Source organism: Triturus cristatus, chromosome 2_2 (assembly GCF_964204655.1).
Source record: "Triturus cristatus chromosome 2_2, aTriCri1.1, whole genome shotgun sequence".
Lineage (NCBI taxonomy): Eukaryota > Metazoa > Chordata > Amphibia > Caudata > Salamandridae > Triturus > Triturus cristatus.
In genome coordinates this window covers 703,933,799-703,957,671 of record NC_140582.1, presented here as the reverse complement: position 1 = coordinate 703,957,671, position 23,873 = coordinate 703,933,799, and positions in this window count along the sequence as shown.

The following is a 23,873-nucleotide window of genomic DNA, read 5'->3' as shown; positions in this document are numbered from 1 at the left end:
ACTGCCATTTCATTTACAGAGACCATCTGAGTGCATCCAGACCTCCTTTCAAGATGCTTAGAGTGTGGATTGTGGGACACAGCTATATTTTCTGGAGCCAAAGGTATGCAGAAAACAAAGGCATTCACAAAGACCTAGGTTTGCCAAATGTAGACATTAAATGGATTGGACAGAGAGGGTTAAAGTGGCACCAATTGATACCATTGGTGAACTCCTTCATGCAAATCCAACACCCTGACCTCATAATAGTGCACTGTGGTGGCAATGACCAGTTTTCAACAGACGACAAAGCGGGAAGCAGAAAGCGGACACTCACCTGGACACAGAATCAACGGGGCGGCCACGCTGTAAGTCTCCCCTGCCGCCGAACGACATCACCGGCCGCAGCTGGGGGAGACTACAGCTCCCAGGATTCCTAGCGGCACCAGGTCACTTCCGCCCACCAGCACGCCCGGAGGCGCTTAAAAAGCAGAGGCTCCCTCCGCGTCGCGGGACGCGCGCAGGCGAAGCCCAGGCAAAGTGCGGGCCCTCTGTGGCCCTCAGAGGCCAGAGGAGGCTGGGCTGGCCACGGACTCCGGACCTGTTGGACAAATCGATGTGCTGTAGTGAGTTGCTACCTTGTTTGTAGAGTAATCTACCTGTGTTTATGCATGCTGGTCACTAGTTATTAGCTGTGCCCTGAGATCCATAGGCAAGTGAAATCATGGCAAAATCTAAAATCGATAACACTGCATCTGGCCTAGGTTCCATGGATAACTTCCTGGTGAAAAAGGTGAATCAAATCAATAATGAGCGCAGGGCTTCACTAGGTAAAGGCGACTATCCAACCACACATGAGGAGGTGTATTTCCCTATGCCGGCCCAGCCTGCATCTGATACTTTGGGGCCGGTGCTGGGGGAACTTTTTCAGCAGCAGTACAAGTGCACGCTGTTTTAAATGATGCTGCACCTGATATAAGTCTTGATTCAGTCGCAGAAGAGATGCCAACTTCACCCAGGCCAGTGCGCCTCTGTAGAAAGGCACAAACCAAACGCGGGGGGAAGATCAGCAAAAAAAGAGCAGATAAAAGTCACCCTGCCCCAAATAGCACTGGGGCTGCTACTGTCTGCCAGGATAGTTTAAATATGGCAGGCACAAAGTTTAATCTAATGGAGCAGTTTGCTCTGCTAACTCGCACCATAGAAGCCAAGATAGAGGCTAAATTCTTAGAGCTGATGAAACTCCTTATTTCTAAACTAGATACGGTGGCATCAGAGGTGGAGAGACTGGGTGGCCTTCTAGTAACATATCAGGCTTTAGTGGGAGAAGGACCTAAGATGGTGGATAAGCGCTTGGTCGTTGAGGGACAGGGTTTGGGTAAAATAAATTCTCAGCAATTTACTCAACCAATACCTGTAATTGAATTAGCCCCTCTAGCGTCTACCTCTGTACCCACCCAGCAAAAAAAGGCCATAGTAGCCTCTGAGGGCAAGTCAGCTTTCATGCATGTCAAGAAAAATTACCACGCTAATCTTCCCCCAGACTGCGCACCTTATGTGGCTGTTCTTATAGATGTCCCTCCCATTGAGCACCTTTCTCAACAGCCAACTGAGGAATCCCATGATACCTTGAAAAATAGAACTGTATCATGGTTGAACAAAAATTGTGGGTTTCCAGTTATATTTGCTGACCAAATACTGTCAACCAGGAGGGTGAACTGGATTGGTACATCGAGGAAATCAATAGCTGGTGACTGTATCATAGTCAATTTTAAGCATCCTCAGCATGTTGCCACAGTTTTATTGAGAGCAGCTTCCTTAGTCCACAATGCGAACGGCATAAGTGTACGTCCCCTTGGTTATTTTTATACCCATTTGATTAAAGCCCCGCCGTTTCTTGGGTTCTTTCGACCCTCCACTCCTATTCAGTCATCGTTTACTAACGGCGCATACCTGTTTAATGCTGACAAGCAGTGTGGGTCAGGGTTCAATATTGCAACACACAACAGATTTGACACCCTCTCAGGTTTAGAATCCTGTGATTGACGTGAGGAACTTGTGGGTCAGGAAAATGGGAGTATGGGTTGTGCTGAGCCAATATTGCCGAATAGTAGTCAAAATAATGTTATTTCGTGGAACATTGCGGGGTTGGGTGCTAAGATGGAGGATAGCAATTGGATTAGGTTTATCAAGCAGTATCAAATCAGTTGCTTGCTGGAGACCTGGTCCACTGATTGTAACCATTTTTTAGAAGGATTTAAGGCTTATTATGTCCCCGCTACAGCTACAGCAAGGGGTAGGCCTAAAGGGGGCATGGTCATATTCATCTCGGTTGCTCTATCCTGTAAAATACGCAGAATTTCAACAAGTAGTACTGGTCTCATTGGTTTAGCTTTAAAGGGTGAAAACTGTCTGGCCGGTCTGGTCAATTTTTATAATGCTTTTAATCCTTGTTTAGCTCATAGTCAGATAGCTGCACTGAATGTTTTTGTAAGTAACTCCATGAAGGATTGTGTACATAACCTTATGATCATGGGGGATTTTAATGTTCATCCTTGCAAGGATCCTTTTTTTAATAGTATTACAGATTCAAATTGTCCCAGAATCACTGATTTTCACTTTGAACACACGAATGAGGGGGAACATTTAAATGATATGCTTAATGACTTGGACTTAATGGTGACTATGGCTATGACTGACCCCACTGTGTGTTTTGAGATACCAACCTTTAAGGGGCACGGGAGGGGTACTTTTATCGATTTTGTACTAATATCATCTTTAATGCAGTCATTTGTGGATTCTTTTACCATTGAAGCCAGTGAGTTCAGTGATCACAACCCCCTCACTATACATATGACGGGTCCGTGGTTAGCAAAGGAAGGCACGAATACCTCCTTAGGTAGGGTGAGTCTGACAGATGGAAGCCGTCGCCTAAAATGGACTCAAATCACCCCAGTTTTATTGTCCAATGAGATTAAAGCTGCAGGTGCAGACGACATCCTGGCTTGTATACAAGATAGTGCACAGCCACATAACGTCCTCAATGCCTTTCAAAGCTTAGCGGATAAGGTCTCAAAGCTGTTGTCAGCTCCAGCAAAGAAGCTGGAGACTAGGGGACCCAAATGGTTTACACACCTAGCAAGGTGTCATGCTTCATCATAGGGCTGTGCTCCTCGTCGGGCCGGCGCTGCAATGCCCGACGGGCTCCCGCGAAGGGGCTCTTTATCGGAGATCTTTTTAGAGACAGCCGTATAGGTGCGTGGGGGTAGGTGCAACAAGTATAGTGAGTGATAGTGAGGTGGGTTAAAATAGGTATGGTATTGCCAATCGATGAACCATTTTATTCTGGTGGTATACCAGCCTAAGTAAAATCGGTGACCCCCGAGGGATTATAATGCTCCCTAGGGAAGTAGAAAGGTCGACATGTTTCTTGCTCTATGCAATTTCTTAGGGACCCAATGGATTTGCTTGGTGATGTACTTATAATTTTTCATTCACCTATTATGTAGTAGAGTATATTTTTTTGGAGCACATTCTCACTTGGTCCTGATGAATTGCCACCGACCCGTATGGGCATAGAGCAAGAAACATGTCGACCTTTCTACTTCCCTAGGGAGCATTATAATCCCTCGGGGGTCACCGATTTTACTTCGCGGGAGCCCGTCGGGCATTGCAGCGCCGGCCCGACGAGGAGCACAGCCCTATGATGAAGCATGACACCTTGCTAGGTGTGTGAGGGCATTCTATAGAGACTAATCGCTCTCCCCCCTCTCTTACCCTCCCCTCTCCCAGAGGAACTGCACTCCTGGTTTTGTTCTCGATACCTTGGAGCACTGTGCAGGACCTCATTAAAAAGCTCTTGGTTCCTCCCTTTTTGAAGCAACCCAAATGGTTTAACCATGACTGTTCTAAAGCCGCTAGAAATTTAAAAATAGTGCTGGCAGCTAAACCTAGAAGTCCAGGTATCTCGAAAGATATATAAAACTGCTATTGCTCGACATAAGGACTTTCTTAGGGAAGAGGCATGGAGTGAGCTACTTGATCCTTTTACCCTGCAAAGTAGCTCTAGATTCTGGGCAGTAATGAGGAAGCCTTTTTTGGCTCAGGAGCCGGGTGATGGCCTGGAATGTCACATCTCTAAGGAGGCCTGGGAGGCACACTATGGGAAACTGTACTGTAGCTCGGTAGTTGAACCTCCCAGTCCGGTCACCTCTGTTGGGGGTGAAATAATTACCTTCAATCGTGGTGAAGTTATTATTGGAATTGTGGGGCTGACAGCCGGTAAGGCACCAGGTCCAGATGGGATCCCTCCGGACCTGTATAAGTCTGAGCCTAACTTTTGGGCTCCTATACTTGAATCTGTTTTTAATGCCGCTGTGAAAGCTGGGTGTCCACAATCATGGGACGTCTCTACAATTGTGCTGGTTTTTAAGAAAGGGGACAAAGGCAGCCCACATTGTTATAGACCTATTTCTTTAATAGACTCTACGGTCAAAATTGTAGGCAGAATCTTATTGCAGCGACTTTCTGATTGGGAAGAGGAGAATAATATTATGTCCAATTCACAGTATGGATTCTGTAAGGGTCGCTCTACAATCACCCAGTGTTTTAATCTCTTCCTAATTCTAAGCAAGTATACTGTAGCGCAGAAGGGCACCATCCACCTCGCCTTCATGGATCTGTCCTCAGCTTTCGACTGTGTTAACAGGGGAAACCTGTGGCAGACCATGAGGGAGAAGGGGGTGGAAGGTGGTGTGGTCGACTTTCTGGCTGACTTACACTAGAGCTAATGTGAGATATTCTCAAGAATTGTGTGTATCAAATAATTTTAATATTAGTAAAGGTGTACGTCAGGGATGTATCCTGGCCCCCTTTCTTTTAAATTTTTACATTAATGAGCTAGATAGCGTGTTACAGAATGTCCAGGCCGACTATCCTAGAGTAGGCAGGCGGGGAATTCCCATTTTATTGTACGCAGATGACGCGGTTTTAATTTCAAGAATGGAAAAGGGCCTGCAATCTCTTCTAGATGCTTTTAACTCATTTATGACAGATAGAGATCTGATGGTCAATAACTCTAAATCTTTTGTCATGCAAGTATGGCAGCAATCAAGGAGGACTTTTACATATAAAATTAATGAAGCAATAATTCCGTCAACGAAAACGTTCTCCTATCTTGGGGTTCTCTTTGACTCTAAACTTAACTGGGCCCCGCAACTTTTAAAAAAGAAAGGAGAATACGCAAGAATTAATGCCTCGATATTTAACTTTGCTGCCAAAATTGGGAAAAAACCCATTTGTGCCATGCTTAAACTGTATAACGCAAAGTCAGTGGCAACTGTAATTTATGGCAGCGAAATCTGGGGATATGTTGCTGGTGAGCAGCTGCAGATTGCTGACAATTCTTTTTTGAAGCGTCTCTTATGTGTCCCTACAGGCACATCTAACTCTGTTGTGCATGAAGAGCTAGGGGTGCAATACTTAAGTGACTTGTTTTCCTTACGTCCCCTGACCTGTTGGCTTAAATTATGGCTAAACCAGGATATACCATTAACGCACCTGATCTTGAGGGATTTTCTGGGCCGGGACAGGATACTGTGTACTCCTTGGATCAAATATTTGAAATCGAACTTTTCTAGGTTAGGTCGACTAGAACTGTTTGAACACCCGAACAAAATTGTACAAGGGGATCTGGAGCTCATTAAACAGGCCTTCCTTATGGACAGGAGGTCCCGGAGGGAATGCGTGGAGCTCCAGAAACAAAGCGTGAGGAAATTTGCCATGCTAAAAACTTGTGAAACAATTGAACCGTACCTGTCTGGCTCTTTGACTACCCATGAAAAAATTTTGCTGACAAGGTTTAGACTAAACCTCTTTCATCACCTGCTGATTCGACCAAAAATAGACACTTTTAAAAAAATGGTAGCACCCTGCGGCTGCAACGGAAAGTCTCCGCAGGATATGCTGCATTTTATATTTTTATGTAAATTTTATGACTTCCCCCGTAAGCGCTATCTGGTGACTCTTTTAAAAAACTTGATTTTACTCAAATCAGACTGGCATTAATGTATCTACAACTTTTGTACAGTGACTGTATCCTTCAAATGAAGGAATTTTTAAAACTAACAGTTAAACTAAGAATCTGTATGGACCAGTAATGACTCTTCGCGTATTTGCACTATTCTATGCCTTTATCCTTGGTAATGTTGTATTTTGTGGCAACACGTGCAAGTATTTATTATCTGGCATTTTATCTGAAATGTGTTTATATTTGTGTTATGTATTTTGTATTGTATATGTACTTTTATGGTCTACAAAAGAACCGAAATAAAGTATTTATGATGATGATGATGGCAATGACCTAGGCACTTTGACTGGGGTAGGTCTGGAAATGCTTTGCAGAACTGATTTCACTTTTCCCCAAAACTGCCTTTGTGTATTCTAACATATGCAAAGGCAGAAATGGAACTGGTCCGATCATTTTTGTCCACAAATTGAGAAAGCTAGGAAACATGTGAATAAATCTGTTTCTGCTTTTCTCCGAGATTATAGAATGGGGTCCATTTTCAATAACAATCTGCGCTTTCATATGCAAGAGATGTATAGGAAAGATGGAGTACACTTTACTGATGAAGGAAACAGAGTCTTCCTCAACAACTTTAGACTCTGTATAGGTACTTACTTATAAGTATCAAAAACTCTCAATGAACACAACGGCTCTTTTTAGAGCCACACAAAAACAAAACACTTAAGCTTGATGTTTATCTCCCAAAAATGTCAATTTTTTTTCCCTTGGATCCGCGCACCCAACGCGATAGGAACCGCTCACCCAACGCGAGAGAATCCGTGCACCCAACGCGATAGGATGCGTGCACCCTGCGCGCATTCGTGTTTTTTATTTTTTCAAAAAGGGGGCCCCAGGGGGTCCTTCTGGGACCCCCTAAGCAGATCTAGAGGGTCAGAGTATTTCCACTCTGCCCCCTTTATATGTTTTACACACTTATTCCCCTTGCTTCTTCAGCCTCGCTTCTACCGAGGCAGAAAATGGGCGCCAACAGTTCCTGGTTTCGAATGTAGACAGACACTCGACAGCCAAATTAGCATTCAGCACGTGATCGTCAGGGTGTGCGCTCGGTTCGGGGAGGGTGCGCGCTGGATGCGGGTAGGGTGCGCGGATCCTCCCCGGCCATAGATATCACTAACTTTTTTATCCTAATTTTCTCAGGAACTACTGAACAGATTCACACCATTTATGCAAAAGGCAAGAGTCTGAACTGAGGACTACCTCTTTGCCAAATTTGGTGTAATTCCGTTCGGCAGTTCGGGCTGTAGCTGCGACAACAGATCCTATGGGAAATTGCATGGGGAAAACGCGTTTTGAGACCCCCTTTTTTCTCAGCCCCTGCTTGACAAATCACCACGAAAATTTCAGGGTAGAAGCGGAGCGGAGCTGGCCAAAAGGTTGGAAAATTTCGCGAAGATTCGTCAATCGGCGTCAGACTTATTGGGAATAGAATGTTGCGGATTTCCTATGGAAAATAGGTCCTAACTATAACTATCTACTGGTGACCGCCAGTAGATAATATATATATATATAGCCCAAAAATGTGAACCTGCCCAAAGCATAGTATGTTGTCTATGTCTATAATACAATTGGTAGCACTTGCACTTTAAAAATGGGTTTCACTGTCTTTGCCCTGTCATGTGATCAAGGCCGTCTTACCGGCCGAAACGCATCATGGCGGACTGAGTTGGTGGCGAACAACAATCCGCATGAACTTTGGGTCTGCGCTCGTTTTTCTACAGCTTTGAAAAGAAATTTGGAACGAGGCTTGTGATGTTATACTGGATTGGCTTTATCCGGCTCGTGGACCCCCTCCCCTTAAGTTGGCTCAGATAAACTGCAAGCTGCAACGCTTCTAGTGGTTTTCGTCTGGGGCATCACGGGCTCGTGAAACTGCGTTGGCGGAGACCCAAGGGGCATCAAAGAAACTTCCGGGATTAGATACACGGAGCCCCCTGCACAGCAAAAGATTGTATACTTGAGAAGAGTGGAAATCGCGTGGAGAGACACCTGGCTCAGGAGTGCTGCTCGGAGGAGCGGACGACGGAAAGAGGAGCCCCCAACTATCTTCGCATCATACCAGGTACGAGATTAAGGCATACTTGCAGGCGGGGAGGTTGCGAACTCGGAGCACCCTTACAGGAATCCACCAGTGGAGGGATAGCTGAGGGACTGCTACATAATAAAAATAACAATACTAACATGTCTGCCGACACGCTAAGAAACGGAGAATCAGCAGCTGAAGAAATGTTTTCTGATTCCCCAGCACAGTTACAAGGTGGGAGAAATAATACAGATGAGATAGTGAATGGGCAAGTGAAGGGATTGAAGGACAATTACCGCAAATTGGAGAAATATATGCGCCAGGAGCAATCCAAATGGTGGGAGGCGCGTTCATTACAGAGGTACCTGGATGTGGGAAGAATTCCCAGGGGCCTCAGAATTATGCTCGCCCCCAGCTACGAAACCCCAAACCCACTCATGATGGCAGAGTGGGCTGAATGCAATCTTCAATCATCCCGCAAACTAGTAGAGATATTAGTGAAATATGCGCAGATAGATGGAGCGGATTTGCAAATAAAAATAGAAGCCCTGGAGTATTAAATAAACCAGCAAGGTGACCAACCATCAAGGCAGAAAATGCACGAGGACATGACTAATAGACTCAACAAAGAAGAGGAGAAAGTAAAGGTTAGAAAAGGTTACAATTTTAAACGTGATAGAGAAGATTATATATATGGCCAAATCTTTACATTTGCTCGAAGATATGATTCCTTAAGAACAATGACTGCCAATAAACGAGTACAACCAGCTGACAATGGATCTAGGAATCAGCAGCAGCCAGAATCTACCTCTGCATCAGAAGTAAGCTCAGCTATTGATAGCGAATCAGAGACTGAAACATCAAGAAGGAGATTGGACCAGAGTACCTTAAGACTGACGTCGGGGAATATTTTAAAGAGAAGCCGACGGGAAACACTACGACCCCGACAAGCCAAAACAGGAATACCAGGAGGAGAAGGGGGCGACGGCAGGCCGGCAAACGCAGGAGAGCCCAAGAAGCGCGGCAGGGGACGCGGCAATCGGAAATAGAACATGTGTCCCTGCACCCCTCAAACACCGGCAATGCAAATACCATTATTGATTTAGCCAACGTCACACTAGGACTTTCCTTTTGCCCGGAATTGAATTTTAACTACACACAAACACGGGCAGATATATATAAATTCATACATAAGCTTAAACTCATGAAATATCATCAACAACAGACCCTCTCACATCAATCATAAAACATTGAAATAACAGAACAAACGGGTCTAACTGCTGCAGACTATGATTTGCTTATAGGTCTACAGGAGTTGGAGATGGAAGCTGATAATATATCAGGCACACAAGGGACTTTCAGAAACATTCAGGAGAGTTGCGCCAAACCAGTTACTCCCTTCAAAATGAAAAGCAAATTTACACCTATCATGCCTCGTGATGCACTGGACATTTTCAATGAACAAATTGTGGCACAGGTCAAAAGACAGAATAAGGCAGTAAATATGTCTAAAACTAAATTCTCAAACCAGGAGAGGAGATATCACCTATTAATAGCAAAACTGAAGCAAAAAAACAAGGTGGTGATAAGGAACGCCGACAAAGGCGGAAACATTGTTTTATGGTCATTAGATGAGTATTTGAAAGAAGACTACTGACAGCTAAGTGACCAGGAATGCTATAAAAAAAGCTCCATTCAGAAGTACAAGGAGACACAAGATCGCTTTTTTGCACAACTGTTGGCATAGTAGAGTATGGGCCTGCTAAATTGGGATGAATACAAATATTTCAAAAAGGAATATCAGACCATCCCGGTTATATATTTTGTGCCGAAAATACACAAAGATATACAAAGACCGCCAGGCAGGCCCATAATAGCGGCATGCGATGGACCCCTGGACCCCTGGAATATAGATTTCTTTTTGCAAGATCATGTAAGAACTCTTAAATCATATGTACAAGACACTGGGGACTTTATATGCAAAATCAGCAACGTGCAATGGGAACAAGAATACCTACTTATAGCCTTAGATGTGTCATCGTTATACATGTGTATTAGAAATGCAGATGGCATTAGAGCTGTACAATATTTCTTATCAAATAGACCAATCAAATATATGCACCACAATAAAATGTTGCTAAATATGTTGCTCTTTCATCTGGAAAACAACCTTTTTTTGTTCCGTAACCAAATTTACCAACAGACACAAGGTGTAGCTATGGGGGCCACCTTCTCTCCCAGCTCTGCCTGTCTCTTTATGGGCTGGTGGGAGGAGCTGGTCCTCATGCGCAAATATGAACAAATATATACATCAAATGTTATCTCCTGGTTAAGATTTATAGATGGCATTTTTATTGTATGGAGTGGAACCGAACAAAGTGCAGAAGAGTTTATAGACCTCATAAACAATAAGGATGTTTACTTAAAATTCACTTCAACTATTAGCAAGGAGGAAGTGACATTTTTAGATGTACAAGTCCAAGTGGTAGGCAACAAACATTTTACATCTCTGTTTAGAAAGCCCACCGAAGGCAATACGCTTCTACACGCAACAAGCGCACTACCGCTACACTTTAAAAATAGTATCCCCTATGGGGAAATGTTGCGCATTAGACGTATTTGCAGTGATGAAAAGGATTCAGACAGTAAACAAGCTGAATGCCGCTCTCGCTTTTTAACCAGAGGCTATACCACAGACATAGTTGATGGGGCAATAGCAAAATCTAAAAAAAGAACAAGGTGTTGTAATTAGAACAGCAATGTGATTAAGCATTTACTGACGACATTAATGCTTTCCCTTTAGATCATGTTTTCTCCGTTATGTTGACCGAAGTTTGGACTCCATTTTGTATTGTCATGCTGCCACGTGTTCGCCACGAGGAGAGTCCGACCTTTGTGTTAGTTGCTCTTGTAATCTGCCTAGTAACAGTTTATAAATAGCTCTCTCTTGTCCATTTGGCGCATGCCCAGACTTGACCACATCTGTTATAATTAGCCTTGCTTGACCATGTGTTTCGCGGGCTTAAGAAGTGTGTTGGCTCCGCCTATGTATTGATTCAGTATCGAGAATGACCATAAATGGTAATGTTCTTCGGCCTCATGTTGTATCCACCCACTTATGAGCCCCTCTGGTGTGTATAAAAGGGGACTGTGTACGCAAGTTCTTTGTGCTACTCTATGCAATGCTGAAGGGTATTGTATGGATTGTAGGACCACCCTTAAGGGTTAATAAACCTTGTTTTTGTACTTTGCAGTTTCCGTGCCAACTTCCTTATAGATTCCGTTACAGGAGAGCGAACCCTTGTGCCTTGCGGGCCTAGCTGGGGCCTGTACACATCAATTGGCGCCCGTCACGTGGGGCTCATCGGCGACTCGGATGCTCGAAGGACTGGTCGCGACGAAGGTGAGGAGTTTGGCCGGGGACGTGATCACTGCCAGCGGCGTTTTAGCCCTGGCATCCCGAGGTTTTTCTTCCTTCCCTTCCGAGCTGACCGTCTGGGTGGCGCCGGTCATCGACTGAGACCTCTTCTGTCGGTCCTGCCGTGAGAGCCGTTTGGGCGATTGTGGAGCTTGGCAGTTGGAATCTGGACTCTTGATTGGTAAGAACCGTTGTACGGTACTTGCTCCGAGTTTTTGAAGCCTGGGTTGGCTATTTGAGTTTGATTGATGATGACTAGTCATATTTTGGATTTGTCTTTGTGAATATATATGCGTTGCAACACATATAGGCAGGTGATGTGGAGAGATTTCTCCAGAGTTGTGTAACTTTGAACGGCGCAACGATTAAGTGCCATTTTTTATAATATTGCATATTTTGCATTATTTCTGAGCATGCCTGCTTTCAGCGCACTCCGTAAGTGGTGCTGCTGTTTCGGAAACCGGTTGAACCTCGAGGAATCTGCTCCGGCTCCCCCAGAGGGGACGCCTAATAGGGATATGTATGTGAAGCATGGTCTTTCTTCCATAATGTACAGCACAGTATGGAGGAAATACACAAAGAAGGATCCTGAGTTGCGATGGCCTTTGTATGGATCGTTTGATATACGTAAGATTGAGTATGTGGAACAGTGTATGTGTAAGCGACGTGCTCGTCAGGATATGTTTGAGTGTGTGCGATTATGGGTGAAGGAAGTGCGTGAGCGAGAGAAGCGTGAGAAAGCGCTGTATGATAAGGACCAACGAAAGAATGATCATGTGCGAGCACAGGAAGCGAAGCGTCGGGAGGACAAAGAGCAGGCGGACAGACAAGAGAAAGAGCGTAGGCTCCAAGTTTCGGGTCAATATGTTGTTCGCCAGCCACTTTATCCTGTCCTTAATAATCCTGATGATGATTTTTATTTGCTAGATCGCTCTCCGCCCCCTTATGTTGGCGCATCTGCTCCGCGGCCGCAAGATTCTGGCCCGGCCTCGGGTAAGGTAGACACACGGTCCATGTTATCGGCCGAGCATATGGCTGAGCTTCGGAAACTTTCCCTCCGTGCACTTAAGGGCAAGATGTCTAAGGAGGAGTTGTTCCATACTTGGGGGTCGTGGCAAGATAGAGAGAGGGTGTATTTTCTGTCTCATTTCGCGGATGAAGTAATTACTGCTTTCCGAAAATATTCTAGTGTTCTTGAGCCTGACGAAGTGTCTTCGGATGCTGGAGCATTACGTAATGGTGTTTTTCTCCCCCTAAGGCTCCTGAGGCGGCTCGGCGGTTGTTTGCTTTACGGGACGAGGTGCTGGCCCTTAGAGAGAAAGCACGCCAACAAACGGAGGAGGAGAAGCAGTCGGATTCGTTTGCAGCAGGGGGCCACTCATCCACCTCCCAGTCAGATAAGGATGACGTAGTGCATGCTAAACCAATGCGAGAGGCAGCGCCTTTGTATGTTCCTCCTAAAGGAGCAGGGACTAGCTCGGACATTACCTCCGCCGATGCTAGGGGATATTTCGTGTATAATTGGGTTTACACTCCGTGGCATAGGGCTGATGTTATGGCACTGAAGAATGCGCTGCCCGACCCTCGCAAGAATCCAGCGGCCTTCTATGAAGAAGTTGAGGGGGCCTTGAATTCTTGCGTTATGACTTTAGCAGACATAGACCTGTTCTTTGGCCTTATTCTACCACCGGATATGTGGCGATCTGTACGAAAGGTAGATGATATAGTTGCCTTTAAGGCCCGGTGGTCTGAGCTTGAGGATGAAGACAGGGAGAGGAAGCCCGCGCAGAAACCGCCGCAGAGTATTTTAGATCTCCCTGCTGCTATTGTGACTAAGCTGCAGACGATTATCCCCCCTAAAAAGATTGACTGGAATATGTTAGCCGCATGTAAACAGAAAGTTGACGAGTCAGTTGCAGATTTCTTCACGCGCTTTGAGGAAACGTTTCATGATTTTAGTGGCCAGTCGCTTACTGACGACACTGGCCGCCACCTTTTCGCGGACAAATATGTGGCTAATCTGTTACCGGCAGTTGCGGCCCGTTTAAAAGCGAGCGAGAGTTCCTGGTCCTCCGCGACGCCGACGGCCCTTCTGACTATCGCTCAGTATTATGAGCGTCAGGAGCACGAGGCGAAGGGCCAGGAGGAAAAGAAATCGAAAGATCTTAAGACTAAGGTAATGTTGGCACAAGTTTATGGCCCGCCCCGACGGGGTAATAATAGAGGAAGGGGAGGATCTTATGGTCCCCCTTCGGGCCGATCTGATTTGAATAGGAACCAGTGTGCGTATTGTAAGCAATTGGGCCATTGGGCCAGGGATTGCCCAGTGTTGCGTGCCTCGCGACAGGGGCATACTCCGGGTGGCCCGAGAGGTAGAGGGGGTTCCTCGAGCTTTAAAGGAAATTCTACCGATCATGTTCGTTTCGATACTGCTGGGCAGCACCGAGATAGCTCAAATGTTTTCGATCGCCAGCACCAGTATCACGTATCGGAGATCGATCGGTCGGGATATCATGATTCGCAGCATGCATAGGAATGCGTTGGATGGGGGTCTGAATCAGTTGAGGTGCCGGTCGATCAGACGGGTCCTTATGTGTCGGCTGAGGTTTTAGGTTCTACTGATCAGTTCCTAGTAGATACAGGAGCGACACGTAGTGCATTGTCTAGGTACTTGGTTCCGGGGGCTCCCCCATCCGGCTCAGTGGTTACATCGGTAGGGTTTGACGGTACACTCTCCCGAAGCCCTCTTTCACAGCCCCTTATATTTAAGGTTGATTCTTTTTCTGCGCCCTGTCCGTTTCTGCTTGCTCCGTATACACCGGATAATATTATGGGCCTTGATATGTTAAAGCACTTTAGGGCTACGATCCGCTGCTCCCCTGAGGGTGTGAGGGTGATCTTAAATGACAACTACCCCCGGTCAGAGCGGATGTGTACGATATCAGAGGATGCGTTGTTGGCCACCCTCCCTCGAGCTTTATGGGCGACTTCGGACACAGATGTGGGACAAATGGTGATTCCTCCGGTCCACATTAGTGTCCAGGAGGGGGCGGTGTTGCCGCGCCTCCCGCAGTATCGTATTTCCCAGGAGGGCGAGGAGGCTCTCATACAGATTGTGCAAGATTTGATCGCAGTGGGAGTAGTGGAAGAAGTTCCCTATAATATCTGTAACAGTCCGATTCTCCCTATTCTGAAAAAGGACACGGATGCAAAGGTCTATCGGTTCATAATTGATTTGAGGGAGGTAAACAAGATCGTGATACCTCAGTACCCGGTGGTTTCCGATATCACGACGTTGCTTACCTTGGTCCCGCCTACGGCGACCATGTTCTCAGTGATTGATTTGAAAAATGCCTTCTTCTCCATTCCCATTCACCCTGATAGCCGATATCTTTTTGGGTTTACATTAAATAATAGATCTTATCGTTTCTGTAGGATTCCCCAGGGCTATACAGAAAGCCCTAGCATTTACAGTCAGGCTTTGAAACGACAGTTGGATTCCTTTGTTTTACTCGAGGGGGTCGCCCTCATTCAATATGTCGATGACATCTTGTTGGCGGCTGACACCCTGGAGCTGTGTGAGAAAAGCACGCTATCCTTACTTTCCTTTTTAGCCTCCCACAATCATAAGGTATCTCGGAAGAAATTGCAATTCTGTAGACCAAAGGTGACTTATTTGGGTCACCTTTTGTCTAAGGAGGGACGGGCACTCACACCGGATCGTATCCAAGTAATTTTGGATACACCGAGACCGTCCACACAGAAGGATGTCCGTGCATTTTTGGGCCTCGTTTCTTTTTGTAGACAGTGGATATTGGGGTTTTCACACATAGCTAAGCCATTGTTAGCCCTTTTGACAAAGGATACACCTATCCCAATCCCTTGGTCAGATGAGTGTGATGCTGCTTTTCAGCAACTGCGACAGGCCCTTTGTTCAGCACCAGTGTTAGGGACCCCTGATTATGCAAAACCCTTTTCGTTGTATGTGCATGAGAAAGATGGATGTGCATTGTCAGTTTTAGTACAGATGCACGGCGACAAGCAGCGCCCGTGTGCATATTTCTCGGCTGTACTTGATCCTGTCGCCCGAGCATTGCCTGGTTGTTTTCGCTCGGTTGCGGCGACAGCTGTGTCAATACGCCAAAGCGAGGGAATTGTGTTATCTCACAAGCTGTTGGTATTAGTCCCCCATGCTGTTGATGCCCTGCTTAATCAAACAAAGACGCAGCACTTGACCAGTGCCCGGTTGACGGGATATGAGTTGACGCTTTTGGCTCCTCATATTACGTTGAAAAGGTGCGTAACACTAAACCCGGCAACATTGTTGCCATACCCCGAAACTCAGCCTGAGGCGCGGAAAGCGCATGATTGTATTCTTGTGACTGAGGAACAAACAAAGGGTCGTATTGATCTCCAGGATACGCCATTTCCAGATGTAGATGGAGAACTGTGGGTGGATGGATCCTGTCTGAAGCTACCAGATGGTACGACTTCAGCAGCATATGCAATTACCACATTACAAACGATAGTGGAGACAGCACGCATACCACAGAAATCAGCTCAAGCAGCGGAACTGATAGCATTAACACGAGCATGTGAGCTCAGTACAGGATTATGTGTGAATATTTATACAGATAGCCGCTATGCCTTCGGAGTAGCGCATGACTTCGGCCTACTCTGGAAGGAGAGAGGGTTTTTAACGTCACATGGGGCGCAGATAATGCATGGAGAGTTAGTTCACAATCTTTTAACCGCATTGACATACCCAGAGAAAATTGCCATCGTTAAGTGTAGCGCCCATAGGAAAATAGTTGATAAAGTTGGAGAAGGGAATGCGTTAGCAGATCGAGTAGCACGGGAGACTGCGATGCAGCCCGGTGCTACTGCCATGTATGTAGTAAAGTCACAGGTGGAAAGATGGCGTGATGCGAAGGAGGAAGTGCGAGAAATGCAAAGGACCGCTTCTGATAAAGAGCGGGAGCAATGGGCTAGCGAGGGAGAGTTGGATGACGAGGGTTGCTGGAGGAATAAGCAAATGGATAGATGGAAATTACCCACGGCCTTTGTACAACCTATGGTTCAGATGGCACATGGGCTAGCACATGTTGGAGCTTCCGCAATAGTGAAATTGCTTACTCAAGTTTGGGAGCATCCAGAGATTGCTAGCACGGCAAAGAGGGTGGTGCAGACTTGTATGATCTGTCTGAAGTATAACCCAGGAAAGGGTACTCGAACTCCAGCAGGAGGATTTGCGACACCTACTGCACCCTTTGAGGTTCTGCAGATGGATTACATCCAGCTCGAGCGCTGTAATAATTTGAAGTATGTTCTAGTAGTGGTCTGCGCTTTCAGCAAATGGGTTGAAGCGTACCCTACGAAAGACAATACTGCAATGACTACTGCGAAGCTGCTGCTGAAGGAGTTTTTTCCCCGATATGGCGTTTGTAGGCTTCTGTGGAGTGATAATGGCCCTCACTTTGTGGCAGGTGTTATAAAGTATGTCTTGAAGGGTCTAGGCATCACTCAGAAGTTCCACGCCGTGTTTCACCCTCAGTCTGCAGGCCTAGTCGAGAAGTATAATGGTACACTGAAGCTTAAAATAGCCAAAATTCAAGCTTCGACGTCTTTGACTTGGCCAGACGCCCTGCCACTGGCGTTATTGTCAATTAGATCAGTACCGCACTCTCGAACTGGCCTTACGCCGTATGAAGTGGTATTCGGACGCCCAATGAATATTTGGGGTCCACCAAGGCCTAAGGCTGTGTATGATGTACCTTGTGTAATGATGAGTGATTATCTGGCACAGTTAACGGATAACTTGGTTTCTATTCATCAACAGGTCCGAGAGGCGCTCCCTGATCGGTCTACCGGTGAAGGACATGGTCTCCGGCCTGGTGACCATGTGATGGTGAAAGTCTTTGACAGAACGAACAGCTTGGAACCGAGATGGGTGGGCCCTGAGCAAGTCCTCCTTGCAACGAGGACGGCTGTGCGAGTCTCGAACAGGAAGAATTGGATCCATTCCTTGCATTGTCGAAAGGTACCGCCCGGATTGGTGGAGTCTGCCGTGCTGACCGATCAACGAGAAATTCTGGCAGCAGAGACAGGCCGTGCTGCAGAGCCAAGTGACACTGAGGAGCTCTTTCCGGACCACGCGACTTCTGGAGGAAGGCGATATCATCTTCGACCACGGAAGTGAGTTTTCCAGTACCGGGACACACTGTCAGAACAGCCCTTGGGTTAGTGAAACGGAGAGCCGATGAGGCAAGGGGGGGGGATCAGCCCTGCATTAGTGTAGCGACACCCGTCTTGGCCCGCTGGTGAAGAAATCAACCGCTGCCCAAGGGGAAGAGTTCTGACAGACTTTTAGTTTCAGGAAGATATTGGGTTTTATTTTTACCTTGACATGGAGAAGAAGAAAATCCTTTGTGCGTTGGGGTTCATGCTAACAGTAGCTATTGTTGGGATAACAACATGGTTTGTAGAGGAGGTAACTCCTGCTCGGAAAACACTTGTGTTGACGACTCCGGTGCCTGCGGAGCACTACTTCTATACATTGCCGTATCAAGAGTTGAAGCATCGACATTCTTATTTGAATAACACTTTCATTCAGATGCTGCATCATACCCACGTTGCTACAAACGCTACGAACTGTTGGATATGTGGGATGATGCCGGCCCATCAGAAGAAAGGAGGTACGCCATTCATACCACTTCCTTTCTCTCATAATGGCTCTTGTAGAGCATGGTACACCTTACTGTTTGCCACTCGGAAACCGACAGTGGGACGATTGCTTTTTAGACTTAATAAAGAATGCCATCAAGACAAGAATGGGTATCCACAAGTGAATGGGACAATTTGGGAGTGGGAAGAGTACCGACCAGACAATGAATCCATTCCCTACATCTTCACGAACACCAGAGACACTGTGGGGAAGGGCAAATTCGTGATCCAAGTGGCACCGGCTCAAGCGGACCTGTGTGTCCAGAGTGTGGGTTTTATCCCTGTTGGTGTTAGTGATTGCCTAACCGTCTTGAACATTGATGGGTTGAACAACAGTACCTTCCTAGCGTCCCATAATACCTATTTTGTATGCGGAAATAAAGGTTATTACCGTTTGCCGGCTGGGTGGTCTGGGGTATGTTATGTATCCTTCCTATTACCTCCTGTATTCCTAGCACCAGCATCTTACCATAAGGACTTGAAATTGTTGAATAATGTGACTGTAAATAGGTATAAACGTACTTTATCGATTGATGATGTGGATCAAACTGATACCAGCTTGCAGCAGTATATTGATTTTAACTTAGGACTGTTTTTCTTTGTTGGAGCCGCTTTGAATAGTAGGAAGATCCGAAGATTAACAAGGGTGGTAGAAGCTGTAACAAATCAGACTGCTGCTGCTCTTGGGAATCTTACAGAAGAGTTACAAATAACTAGGATTGTTGCATTGCAGAATCGTATGGTATTAGATGTAGTGCTAGCTGATCGAGGTGGAGCCTGTAAAATTATTGGAAGCAGTTGCTGTGTGTTCATCCCTGATCATACGCCATCCGTTTATAATGCCATTAACAAGTTGCATAAAATAGCAGCTGAAATCCACACAGAAAACAAACGGCACTTGGTCCTTTTCAGGATGGTTTTGGGCATTGGTTACTGCCTGGGGATGGAAGGTCTTAACTGGTCTCTGTATTATTATAGCAATTCTGTTCTTTTTCTGTATGTGTGTTCAATGTGGACCATTGTTCTGTTCTGTATGCATTTCATTCTGCATTCCGGATAAGAAAGCTATTGCCGATGTTGCTCATCAGAAGCGTCTAGCTAAAGAGGTTAAAGGAATGATGATAATTGATATATATGATGATTTTTGGAAGCCGGATGTCTTCAGTAAATGCTGAAAGGGTCGTCTGTTGTAATTAGAACAGCAATGTGATTAAGCATTTACTGACGACATTAATGCTTTCCCTTTAGATCATGTTTTCTCCGTTATGTTGACCGAAGTTTGGACTCCATTTTGTATTGTCATGCTGCCACGTGTTCGCCACGAGGAGAGTCCGACCTTTGTGTTAGTTGCTCTTGTAATCTGCCTAGTAACAGTTTATAAATAGCTCTCTCTTGTCCATTTGGCGCATGCCCAGACTTGACCACATCTGTTATAATTAGCCTTGCTTGACCATGTGTTTCGCGGGCTTAAGAAGTGTGTTGGCTCCGCCTATGTATTGATTCAGTATCGAGAATGACCATAAATGGTAATGTTCTTCGGCCTCATGTTGTATCCACCCACTTATGAGCCCCTCTGGTGTGTATAAAAGGGGACTGTGTACGCAAGTTCTTTGTGCTACTCTATGCAATGCTGAAGGGTATTGTATGGATTGTAGGACCACCCTTAAGGGTTAATAAACCTTGTTTTTGTACTTTGCAGTTTCCGTGCCAACTTCCTTATAGATTCCGTTACAGGAGAGCGAACCCTTGTGCCTTGCGGGCCTAGCTGGGGCCTGTACACATCAAAGGGAGGAGCTATTAAAATACCATGTGACAAAAAGGTCTGATGGCAAGTCACAGGAACAGTCCTGGCTTATCCTAAATTTTTCTAAACAAGAAAAACAACTGCGGAAGATTTTTAGGCGCAATTGGCCCATTGTACGGAATGATCCCATTATTGGTAAACTTTTGCCTCCAAGTCCAGCTATAGCTTTTAAAAAATCAGCCAGCTTAGGTAATGCATTCGTCAAAAGCAATATGGAGGAAGAAAGGAAGGGCACATGGCTGATGGCCAGAAAGGGATTCTTCAAATGCCCCACGTGCAAAGCTTGCCAATATGGTACAAATATGGCTTCATTTCAGACGGCATTCAATACAAGATTACAAAACATAAAACAGCATTTAACATGTAAATCGGACTATGCTGTATATGTTTTAGAATGCAGCTGTAAATTGAAGTACATAGGAAGTACAAAACTACCCGTACACAAGAGAATACTACAGCATATAAGGGCCATAACTAATAACGACCCCACCTACCCAGTGGCCAGGCACTTTAAAGAAAACCACAATAGTGACCTCAAGCAACTTAGATATTATGTAATAGACACAATACCGCCACAGAAAAGAGGAGGAGACAGAAAAGCTATGCTAAGACGCCTAGAAACTAAGTACATCCTTGAATTTGATTCCAAACACCCGATAGGCCTTAACACAACAGAGGACTTACATACATTTTTATAATCATTAGGTCATATATTCTTACTGACACAAGGTACTTAGATGAACATTGAAAAATTATGAACAAACAAATTAATAACAAAGTACTAGAAATAAATAACATCTATATCAGAAATATATAAGAAAATATACCTACCATTAGCATGAGCTTTTAAACTTTGTATATATTTATGCATTTTTAGCTAGGCAATTATTTATTCCATAAAAGTTTGTATGTATATGCTGAATACGACATGTTATTTAATATATGGTCATAAAATCGGCTGCTATTTGCTGCAATGTATTTACGAATAATTTAAACCTTTGCTATTAGCTATACAATTCCCTGATATGCCTATTTGCACATTTCTCACTTAAGCACTTTATCAAATTCCGGCACAAAAACAATTATTGTTAAATTAGATATCTAAATTCCTAGGGTAGGTGTGTGTTTGATGTGGTTTGTTGCAATTTCTGTATTTACATATCTATTTTTTCATTTAATCATGCACCTTATACTATTGAAATATTTTGTGGTTTTTTTAAAGTTTTTAAAAATGAATTTTCAATACGGCACATCATCACTTTATCTATGAAAAATTGCAATAGCATATGGTGATGATCTTCACTTTTTTATGGGGAAGCACTTTATATATATTTTTATGCTATCGTTTTTTTTAAAATTAGGACCTATATGCATTTATGTGAAAATATTTGCCCATTCAATGGAAGGAAATACGCAAGGTCCATACATTTCTTGGCAACTATACTGTATATGGGTATGATTATATACGTAGATATAAAATTGTTATTCATATGGTTTTTAATGGAATTTTTAACATTATGTGACCACATTGAGCACTTAAGCCCAAAAATGTGAACCTGCCCAAAGCATAGTATGTTGTCTATGTCTATAATACAATTGGTAACACTTGCACTTTAAAAATGGGTTTCACTGTCTTAGCCCTGTCATGTGATCAAGGCCGTCTTACCAGCCGAAACGCGTCATGGCGGACTTAATTGGTGGCAATAACCAATCTGCACAATCTTTGGGTCTGCGCTCGTTTTTCTACAGCTTTGAAAAGAAATTTGGAATGAGGCTTGTGATATCTATATATATATATATATCTATATCTATCTATCTATCTATCTATCTATCTATCTATCTATCTATCTATCTATCTATCTATCTATCTATCTATCTATCTATCTATCTATCTATCTATCTATCTATCTATCTATCTATCTATCTATCTATCTATCTATCTATCTATCTATCTATCTATCTATCTATCTATCTATCTATCTATATATATATTTATACATATATAAATATATTCCAAAACACCATGCCCTCAGGCGAGGCAGCACACGAGCAGCACCGCAATCCAGCGGGTAGAAGACACATCAGCATGCCGGTGTCAGCTTGTCAGTCGTTCTTCGCCTGACGCGTTTCTGAGCCGTTCGCTCGTCATCAGAGGCTCGTCTGTCCTTGGCGCTTAACACTCCCACTATTTATTCAAATAAAACTCAATTGAGTTTGAAACGCTGCATTGTGGGATACATAGTAAGTGTTAATTCCCTGAATGGGAGCGCCACAGCTGAAAAATGAAAAGCCCCGAATGGGCCCCAGAATACTGTGTGTCCATTAATCCCTTGATGCTGCTTCACCTCAGACTTTAGTGATTTCAAGTCCGTGACCCCCATAAAATCGGGGTGGTGCATGCCTCCACGGCAGGGCCGCCGCGTATCAATTCCAAAACACCATGCCCTCAGGCGAGGCAGCACACGAGCAGCACCGCAATCCAGCGGGTAGAAGACACATCAGCATGCCGGTGTCAGCTTGTCAGTCGTTCTTCGCCTGACGCGTTTCTGAGCCGTTCGCTTGTCATCAGAGGCTCGACTGTCCTTGGCGCTTAACACTCCCACTATTTATTCAAATAAAACTCAATTGAGTTTGAAACGCTGCATTGTGGGATACATAGTAAGTGTTAATTCCCTGAATGGGAGCGCCACAGCTGAAAAATGAAAAGCCCCGAATGGGCCCCAGAATACTGTGTGTCCATTAATCCCTTGATGCTGCTTCACCTCAGACTTTAGTGATTTCAAGTCCGTGACCCCCATAAAATCGGGGTGGTATATGCCTCCAAGGCAGGGCCGCCGCGTATCAATTCCAAAACACCATGCCCTCAGGCGAGGCAGCACACGAGCAGCACCGCAATCCAGCGGGTAGAAGACACATCAGCATGCCGGTGTCAGCTTGTCAGTCGTTCTTCCCCTGACGCGTTTCTGAGCCGTTCGCTCGTCATCAGAGGCTCGACTGTCCTTGGCGCTTAACACTCCCACTATTTATTCAAATAAAACTCAATTGAGTTTGAAACGCTGCATTGTGGGATACATAGTAAGTGTTAATTCCCTGAATGGGAGCGCCACAGCTGAAAAATTAAAAGCCCCGAATGGGCCCCAGAATACTTTGCGTCCATTAATCCCTTGATGCTGCTTCACCTCAGACTTTAGTGATTTCAAGTCCGTGACCCCCATAAAATCGGGGTGGTGCATGCCTCCACGGCAGGGCCGCCGCGTATCAATTCCAAAACACCATGCCCTCAGGCGAGGCAGCACACGAGCAGCACCGCAATCCAGCAGGTAGAAGACACATCGGCATGCTGGTGTCAGCTTGTCAGTCGTTCTTCGCCTGATGCGTTTCTGAGCCGTTCGCTCGTCATCAGAGGCTCGACTGTCCTTGGCGCTTAACACTCCCACTATTTATTCAAATAAAATCAATTGAGTTTGAAACGCTGCATTGTGGGATACATAGTAAGTGTTTCAGGGAATTAACACTTACTATGTATCCCACAATGCAGCGTTTCAAACTCAATTGAGTTTTAGTTGAATAAATAGTGGGAGTGTTAAGGGCCAAGGACAGTCGAGCCTCTGATGACGAGCGAACGGCTCATAAACGCGTCAGGCGAAGAACGACTGACAAGCTGACACCGGCATGCTGATGTGTCTTCTACCCGCTGGATTGCGGTGCTGCTCGTGTGCTGCCTCGCCTGAGGGCATGGTGTTTTGGAATATATAAATATATATACATATTCCAACAAGAGGTTTGCACCATTTGGAAAAGGCCTCATACATTGGTACAGCATCCTGAATTGCGGGTGCAG